The sequence below is a fragment of the Pongo abelii genome, chromosome 9 (assembly GCF_028885655.2).
Source record: "Pongo abelii isolate AG06213 chromosome 9, NHGRI_mPonAbe1-v2.0_pri, whole genome shotgun sequence".
Lineage (NCBI taxonomy): Eukaryota > Metazoa > Chordata > Mammalia > Primates > Hominidae > Pongo > Pongo abelii.
In genome coordinates, this window is record NC_071994.2 from 74,270,810 (window position 1) to 74,280,316 (window position 9,507).

Here is a 9,507-nt window from a genome sequence, read left to right on the forward strand (position 1 = left end):
GTTATTCCGATCTGGCCCCTCAGCCCCGCCCCCAGCGAGGTCCCATCCCGGCGGAGACTGCGGAGGCGGCCCAGGAAGGGGGATGGAGACCGGGAAGAGACGGAGCCTGGGATGGGGACAGGGAGGGGACGTGGATAGACAGAGGAAACAGAGACCGGGAGAGAAAGGGGCAGAAACAGTGATGGAGACGGACAAGAGATACAGGTACACAGAGGGAGACAAGGACGGAACATACACAGCGAAAGACAGGATGGAGCGGGGACAGGGCAGAGGCAGGAGATGAGGGTAAGGAGGAGACAGGGAGAGAGGGGGACGAGAAAGAGAGTGAGGGAGGCCTGGAGAGAGAAGGGGTCGGGATGAGACCTGGACGGCAACCAGGACTGCGGTGGAGAGCAGGGGAGGGATGAGACAAAACAGAGGCAGGAATCGTGAGGCAGACACATATGCCCAGGGACAGTCTGAGAGAGACAGGGCCAGGGACAGCCACGAGCGCGGGAGCAGAGGCTGAGGGCGGAGAGAAAACGCCTCCGGGGAGCTTAGACACGAGGGCTGGAGGGCAGAGGGGGCCCAGGGATGATGCTGGAGGCTCTGGGGTGCGGCCTCCACGGGGCTGCGGAGAGGGAGGGTCGTGGGAGCCAGGTCCCTCTACCCTGACTTGTCCCGAGGCCCACACGACCTTGCACCTTCAGGGCCCGCCTGCTTCTCCCCCAGTTCCCTCAGCTCCATCTGCAGTATGCGACCCTCTCCTGTGACCTTGGGCTCAGGATGTGATGGATGTCAGAAAGGGAGCGTACCCCGTGACCTCTTTATTGTTCTTCAGTCTCTTACCACTGTTCTCCAGGGCCCCCCGCTTTTTTTCTCCAAGGAAACCACCTAGACTCAGTCTGCACCTGGCCCAGACATCCCTGCACAGGTTCAGTCACCAGCTCTCCCGTGCTGTGGGACAGCGGGACACATTCAGAATCCTTACCAAGAGAAGGGAACAGATAACTCTTCCGTCGCTCCTGAGCTGTGTTGGGCAGCTCGTCCACTCAACCCCCAGCCTCCTCCACCGATCTTGGCAGGTCCTGTAGATGGGGAGTCCTAGACCCATGGAGAAGCCGCGGGAAGGGCATGTCTTTGTTTCCATCTGAAGTCCTTGGGGGTTGATAGAAGGACTCCTGGAATTCTCCCCGTTTCTCAGGACAGAGGGGAGTGCGCCTCTCCTCAGGTAATCCTTTCCCCGTCATCCGTTCTGGGCTTCGCAGGAGGACTCTCTATCCCCAATCTCCGGAACCACTCCATGCCAGGGGATTTCTTCGAGGTTTCTCAAATTACCTCTTGTCAAATGTTTTTATTGTGGCAAAATACACATAACATAAAATTTGCCATCTTAGCCACTTTAAGCTATAGTTCTGTGGTAGTAAATACATTCATATTTATGTATTAATACATCCATCTCCATAACTCTTTGAATCCTGTAAAATCAAAACTCTGTACCCGTTAAACAATACCTTCCATTTCCCCATCCTACCTGCAAACCGCCATTCCTCTTTCTGTCTCTATGATTTTGTGGGTTTTTTTTTCAGACAGTCTTTCACTCTGTCACTCAGGCTGGAGTACAGCAACGAGATCATGGTGCAGTCTTGCTTTCCTTGGCTCAAGCGATCCTCCCGCCTCAGCTTCCTGAGTAGCTGGGACTACACGTGCACACCACCATGCCTAGCTAATTTTTAAATCTTTTGTAGAGATGGGGGTCTCACTATGTTGCCCAGGCTGGTCTCTGTTATTTTGACCAGGGACCTCATATAAGTGGAATCATACAGTATTTGTCTGTTTACTGATTTGTTTTTGAGATAGTCTTACTCTGTCACCCAGGCTGCAGTGCAGAGGTGGGATCATAGCTCACTGCTGCCTCAACCTTCTGGGCTCAAGCGATCCTCCCACCTCAGCCTCCCAGAGTATTGGAATTACAGGTGTGAGCCTCCACACCCAGCCCAGTATTTGTCTTTTTGGCTTATAATCTTTTTATATATCCCATTTCCTCATCCATCCATCCATCCATGGACATTCGGGTTGCTCCCACATTTTAGCTGTTGTGAATAATGCTGCTGTGAACATGGGTGTACACATATCTGCCTAAGATATTTGTATCTGCTTTCAATTCTTTTCAATATATACGCAGAAGTGGAATTCCTGGATCATACAGTAATTCTCTTTTTGTTTTTCAAGGAACTGCCACAGTGTTTTCCACAGAGGCTTTTCCATTTTACATTCTCACCAGCAATGCATCAGTATTCCGATTTTGACACATCCTTGCCAACACTTGTTATTTTCTCTTTTTCTCAAATTACTTTTTAGGTCTAAACTTGTAGAGATTGAGACCTGACAGCTCAACTGCTTCAAAAAGTTCTCCCTCCTGGTGTGTGAGGTGCACCTCTCCCCCTCAATATATCCTCTACAGGGAGTCCAAGGGATCTCAGAATTGGGAAATCAGATGGGGTCACTGCTCTCAGACCGTCCCATGGCTCTCCATTGCCCTCATGGTCAAGTCCAAGCTCTTGCTGGCCCGCCATGTCCTCGGTGCTAGCGCTCCAGCCTGCCTCCCCCTCTTCTTGGCTTTCTTTGCAGCCATCACACACTAATCTTTTGGTTCAGAGCTGTTCTCTCTGGCTGGAATGCCCACTTCATTCCCTGCCCTCCCACACAAAACAAACAAAAACAAACAAACCCAAGCCTGGTTGACTCCTGTTTATCCATTGGGTCTCAATTTGGATATCACTGCTTCCTGGAAGCCTTCCCTGATGCTGCTAGACTAAGTTGGGTATCCCTGCCGTGTCCCATAGTAGTACCTCCTCTCTTTTGGTCACTCAAATGACCTTGTTGAAGTGTTTGCAATACAGTGCAAGGTCTTAGGGCAGAACTATGTCATCTTGTTTCTCACTCACTCCCCAGCCCTACCGTGGTGCCTAGCCCATCACTCTGCCTGTCATAGGTCCTCTCTTATCTGTTCGTCAAATGAATGGATTAGGCTAATCTGAAATCTTTGTGTTGGAGAATCCTGCCCTTGCTTCCAGGGAAGAAATTCTCACCCCCTGACTCCACTCTGCACTCTCTGAAGAGGGATCATCCTGCCCTGACTCCATTCTGCACTCTCTGAAGAGGGATCATCCTGCCCTCTTCATTTCCTCTCTCTCCACGGACAGGAAACTTCTTCCCTCATGGGTCAACCTCTGCCTGGAAGAAAGTCCTTCCTCATCTGAGGAATTTGCAGGTGGCCATACCTCTTCCCCAGTGAAGCTGACCAGCACTAGGAGCAACTGAAGCTTGCATGCAGGAATAAGCAGAGATATGAGGGGAGGCAGAGTCCCAGTGCTGCCTAAGGCCCTGGCTCCAGCTGTCTCAGAGACCATGATCTAGCCCTGTCATTTTTTTTTCTTTTTTTCTTTTCTTTTTTTTTTTCTTTTTGAGACAGAGTCTTGCTCTGTTGCCTAGGCTGGAGTGCAGTGGCGCAATCTTGGCTCACTGCAACCCCTGCCTCCTGGGTTCAAGTGATTCTCCTGCCTCAGTCTCCCGAGTAGCTGGGATTACAGGCACCCGCCACCATGCCCAACTAATTTTTGTGTTTTTAGTAGAGACAGGGTTTCACCATGTTGGCCAGGCTGGTCTTGAACTCCTGGCCTTAAGTGGTCCACCCACATCAGCCTCCCAAAGTGCTGGGATTACAGGCATGAGCCACCATGCCTGGCATAAGTCCTGTCATTTCTACAGTTTGGTCCTTGAATCAATAAATTCCCTTCTGTCTAAACTACTTTTGGTTGGGCTTCTGACACTTGCAACCAAGAGTTCTGGTCAATAAAATCTTTAAAGACTTAACACATTTATAGGTAATCAAACAAATGGTAGTGGTGATCAGAAGCTTTATTGTAAGATGCTACAGGGTTAGCTGGGCAGGAACTAGCCTTTCCAGGCCGCAGGATGTGGAGTTGGGGTTTCTGTCTCTGCAGGCATCCATTTGCATCTGCTGATCAGCATAGGAGCTGAGAAGCATTCCAAGGAAGTATTTTAAACCATGTCCACTAGTGGGTTCAGACCTATATAGACAGATCTCTCAGCTGGCAGAGGTGAGGGAATTTTGGAAGCCAGCCTGCACATGTGTGCACATGTGTGTGTGCGTGTGTGTGTATGTGTGATAGGGGTAGGCAAAGAGGCTTCCTGAGAACTCACCATCAAAGAAGAAGGAGACAGGCGGAGTGGGAAGGACTCTGCAAGGGCCTCATACCAGAATGGCTTGTGGTTGAGAGTCTGATATGGGGAGCTCATCCTGACTAAGGCCTCCACCCCCAAAATGTATGTACTCCTGGGGGAGCTAAAAATGCTCTAGCATGAAACACTGTCACCGCAATCTTGCTGTGAAGCCTCCTTGCAGAGCAGGACAGCTTCACTTCCAAGAATGATGAGAAATTCTGGAGCCTGGTTGCTGGGTTTCAACTCTGGTTCCACCATTGATGAGCTGTGTGACTTAGGGTAAGTTATTCAACCTCTCTGTGCCTCAGTTTTCTCATCTGTAAACTAGTTTTTGTTTGTTTTTTAGGGACAGGATGTCTCTCTGTTGCCCAGGCTGGAGTGCAGTGGCACAATCACTGCATCCTCAAACTCCTGGGCTCAAGTGATCCTCCTGCCTCAGCCTCTCCAGTAGCTAGGACTTCAGGCACAGGCCACCATGCCCAGCTTAAATTAGTTCATTTTATGATTAGATGAATTAAAATATATAAAGTGTTGGAATAGTGCCTGGCACATGAAATAAACCAGCTATTTAACCACCACCACCATGACAACCCCTTCTCCCTCTTTTTTAAAATTTTTATTTTATTTTATTTTATTTTATTTTATTTTAAGTTTTAGGGTACATATGCACAATGTGCAGGTTAGTTACATATGTATACATGTGCCATTAAAAATCTTTTTTATTTATTTTTAAACCTAAGCTGAATTTCATGACAATTTAAAAATTTTAAAATATATCTCTGGCAAAGAATAATGCAGGGGTAAGGATCCAGGCACAGTCCGACATCTCTCTGAGGCCTCCACACAGGCCCCTCAAACTGCACCCACTCTGACCATGCACCACTTTCCGCAGACCTGGTCCCGCAGCTGTCCCTTCCTTTGGGGAAGTGGGGAAGGGATGGCTTTAGGGGGATGCAGAGCCCATCCTCAGCCCTGCCATCTGCCCCACTTCTTAGGACTTGCTGGGATTGACTGTCCTTCCCTTGACTCCCCCATCCCTCTGGTCCCCTGGTCTCACATGGCATGGCCCCTCCCACCCTCTGGCTTCTGCTGGTTCTAACCATTTTCTCTGATCCTTAGTGCCACCTCCCCATGGTCCTCCTCAGCCACTTCAGCCTAGTCCTCCTTCTCAGGTAGAGACCTCTGACTTGACCCCAGTCCTGTCAGTCCCTACTGTAGAAAGCACACAGTCCCAGCTCCCTGAGGCCCCCCTCTTCTGGACCTGGCTGTACAGGGCTGAGTTGTGGCTTTTGCTGCTCCTGCCAGTTGCAGTACTAGGTTCAGGGAAGGCTGGGCCCTGGGACTTGGAAGCAGGGAGGGTCTTTGTTCTCTGGGTGGGTGGCACAGCATGGTCATCAGTGGCAGGGTTGTAGGGGAGCTTGTAGCCCTCCTACTTCACCTGAGCTTGACATCCCATGCATCTTTGGGCTCCTAAGGCAGATCATAAAGGCCCTGGGGAAGGGCTGGGGCCAGGCCCTCGGGTTCATCATAGATGGGATCCTCTTTGGGGTCCGTCAGCCCGGCCTTCAGCAACTGCTGCTGCTCATGCTCATACAAGTCCCAACAGAGAGGTTTCTTCCATTGTACTCCCTCTCCTGCCCGAGCAAGGGTGCCGTCCAAGAGGTCTGAGTACAGGGAGCCCTGGGATGGGCCTGAAGCAATGTATAGGGAGTCTAAGGGCTCAGCATACAGGGCTGGGGGGCTGTCAAGGAGCTCTTGGGGGCCAGGTGGGGAAGAGAGCTTCCCCTCTGCCATCTTCCTTTCATGGGAATCAGCTCTGAGAACATTGTGCCCCTGTCTGGCCTTTCCCTGGGCCTTCTGCCGATGGATGGCAGTCTCACCTGCCTGGAAGATGTCATTTCCCTGTGCTGTCTGGTAAGTGAAGTTTCCAGGGCCCAAGAGGCAGCGGCGCTGGCCTCAAAAGAGAACATGACCTTGTCCCGGCCATAGCGATGCAACAGAGTGTAGGGCCAGGACAGGAGCAGCTCCAGTACCTGACTCTGGGCTCCCATGGTCAGGAGAGTCAGCCTTTCAGCCTCTACCCTCAGCACATAGGAGGCATGCAGGCCACAGTGCTCGACCGCCTCAGTCCTCTGCACCGTTACCCAGAACTGGGATCCTTCCCAGGTGGGGCTGCACAAGGAGTTCTCCAGCATCTCCAGGGCAGAAAGCTCAGGTGGGTTATTGGTAGGTTCCAGAGTCCAGCTGCCTTTCCAAAAGGGGTTTTGGCACAGCGTCTGCAACCAGGCTGCACTGGACGGCACATCAACAGTCAGCAGGTGCTAGTGCTGTGCAGTGTCCAGGCAGAAGGCAGTGGCGCTGGGCTCAGGGAGGCTCTCCACGGCCACGGGAGCCAAACTCACACACTTCGCCAGATGGATCACCTTGCAGTCCAGGCGGCACAAGCTCCCTCGGCCACTCCCAGAGCTTGACCCCTTATGGTCAAAGAACTCAAGCTGCGCTGCGCCATGGGGACTGGCCGGGTAGAGCATGGCCCATGTCTTCCTCCACCTCTTGGTCCCAAAGTGCTGACTCTGCGAAAAGAGTGGCCCTTCCATCACAGCTCCATCCATGGCCCCCAGCAGTTCCTTCCCCACTTCTCCCTCTTATCAAGTGACTGAGTACTGTGGCACTGACAGATCCATACCAGACTCTGGCCAGGCTCCCTCTGATCTGTTACTCCTGAAACTTGCATATATAACCCAGACACGATGCACCACAGCATCACCTTTACCTGAAAGATTCAGAAGGCATCAGGACCCTGCAGAGTTACCCAGCCTGATGCCTTCATTTTTGCAGATGAAGAGACCAAGGCCCAGCGAGGGATCCTATAGAAAGAGTAAAAGTAAAACCAATGAGCATGTGTCAGAGGAGGAATTCCCCACAGAAGGAGCGGCAGGTAAAAGGATCCTTGGGGACAGATACAGTGGGGACTGCCCTGGATCTTCTGCTTCTTTCCCTGCTCTGACATTAACTTAGTCTGTGAGCTCAGGCAGTGGAAGCGGTTGAGGAAGGACCCGTGCCCTGGAGAACTCTTTCTGCCAGTGATCATTTGGAGAGTGGTATCCCGGGGATTCCCAGGTGTCACCACTTTATTCTCACTTCTGACAGAAACACTGATCTTAGCCTCCCCTCAGAAATCTGAGCAAGAATGTCCTGGGCTCAGAGTGTGGCCACTGCGGTGGCTTCTTACTCCAGTGGACTCCTGCCAGCCCTCCTTTCCTCTGGGGGAGCACACGGAGCAGCGGCTCCTCCCTACCATCGAAATGCATCTTTGTACCCTCCAAAGTGATGTCTTCAGTGTCATCGTTATTCAATTATGATCAGAAGCCGAGCTTGATCAGACGTCCAATATAACTTCTATTAAGTCATGAAACTTCTTTTTTTTTTTTTTGAGATGGAGTCTCGCTCTGTCACCCAGGCTGGAGTGCAATAGCACAATCTCGGCTCACTGCAACCTCCGCCTGCCGGGCTCAAGCGATTCTCCTGCCTCAGCCTTTCGAGTAGCTGGAATTACAGGCACGCGCCACCGTGCCTAGCTAATTTTTGTATTTTTAGTAGAGACGGGGGTTTCACCATGTTGCCCAGGCTGGTCTTGAACTCCTGACCTCAGGTGATCCACCCGCCTCTGCCTCCCAAAATGCTGTGATTACAGGTGTGAGCCACCGTGCTGGCGGGATGCTTTCTTTAAGGACTTCCCAGTCTGGTGGGCACATGGGAACTTATCTGGGGAGAGGGGGGATTTCTCTTTAGAATGTCTTAGTTGTTTGTGTAAGACAATGGTACAGAGAAGTCTTGTTGATTCCTTTAACAAGGGGAAAGAAAAAACAAAGTTTGAACCTACAAACCTTGCTATGCTCTGACAAGCTTATCCAGGTGATATGGTTTGGCTGTGTCCCCGCCCAAATCTCATCTTGAATTATAGCTCCCGTAATTCCCACCTGTTGTGGGAGGGACCCGATGGGAGGTAATTGAATCATGGGGGCGAGTATTTCCTGTGCTGTTCTTGTGGTAGTGAACAAGTCTCACGAGATCTGATGATTTTATAAATGGGAGTTCCCCTGCGCAAGCGCTTCTGTCTGCCAAAATGTAAGACGTGACTTTGCTCCTGATTTGCCTTCCGCCATGATTGTGAGGCCTCACCAGCCATGTGGAACTGTGAGTACATTAAACCTCTTTCCTGGCCGGGTGCGGTGGCTCATGCCTGTAATCCCAGCACTTTGGGAGGCCGAAGTGGGTGGATCACCTGAGGTCAGGAGTTCCAGACCAGCCTGGCCAACATGGTGAAACCCCGTCTCTACTAAATATACAACAAATTAGCCGGGCATGGAGGTGCCATGCCTGTAGTCCCGGCTACTCGGGAGCCTGAGGCAGGAGAATCGCTGGAACCTAGGAGGCGGAGGTTGCAGTGAGCCGAGATCATGCCACTGCACTCCAGCCTGGGCGACAGAGTAAGACCCCATCTCAAAAGAAAAAAAAAGGTTCTTTCCTTTATAAATTGTCCAGTCTCAGATATGTCTTTATCAGCAGTGTGAGAACAGACTAATACACCAAGTTATTGTTCATGGGAAGGAACCTGCCAATGGGATGCCATAATGAACAATTATGGAGTGGTCATCCAGCACCATTCTTCCCTCTTGGGAACTGTCACATCCATCTAGATGGCTACCCGGGGACCATTGCTTTTACATAATCCTTCCCTCAGTCATAATTGGTCCAGGTGTGGACCCTTTCAAAGATGGGTCAATAAAACCTTTCCTTACCATTTTTTCTTATTTGAACTTAGAAACAAGTCATTCTTTTGTTTTTTGTTTGTTTCTTTGTTTTTGCTTTTTAAGAAATAGAGTCTCGTGTGTCACACAGGCTGAAGTTCAGTGGTGCAATCATAGCTCATTGCAGCCTTGACTTCCTGTGTTCAAGGGATCCTCCCACCTCAGCTCCCAAGTAGCTGGGACCATAGGTATGTGTCACCACAGCCAGCTAATTAATAAAGATTTTTTTTCTGTAGAGTTCTACTATATTGTCCAGGCTGGTCTCAAACTTCTGGGCTCAAGTGATCCTCCTGCCTTGGTCTCCCAGTTCTCTGGGATTATAGGTGTGGACCACCGTGCCTGGCCCAAGTCATTCTTTTTTGAATGGTGAAAGGCTATTAAATATGAAGTTCAGGAACTGTCTGCAAGCATATTCTCCATCATGAAGAGAAGAAAGGTGCTCTGCAGTGAAGAAAGCAGAAATAAAAAG

General features: G+C 50.6%; 1 pseudogene; it reads right to left on the minus strand.

Annotated features, from left to right (window-relative positions):
- Nucleotides 1–5,367: 5,367 nt before the first annotated feature.
- On the minus strand, nt 5,368–6,839 carry LOC100445741 (docking protein 1-like; annotated as a pseudogene).
- Between the last annotated feature and the right edge of the window lie 2,668 nt (nt 6,840–9,507).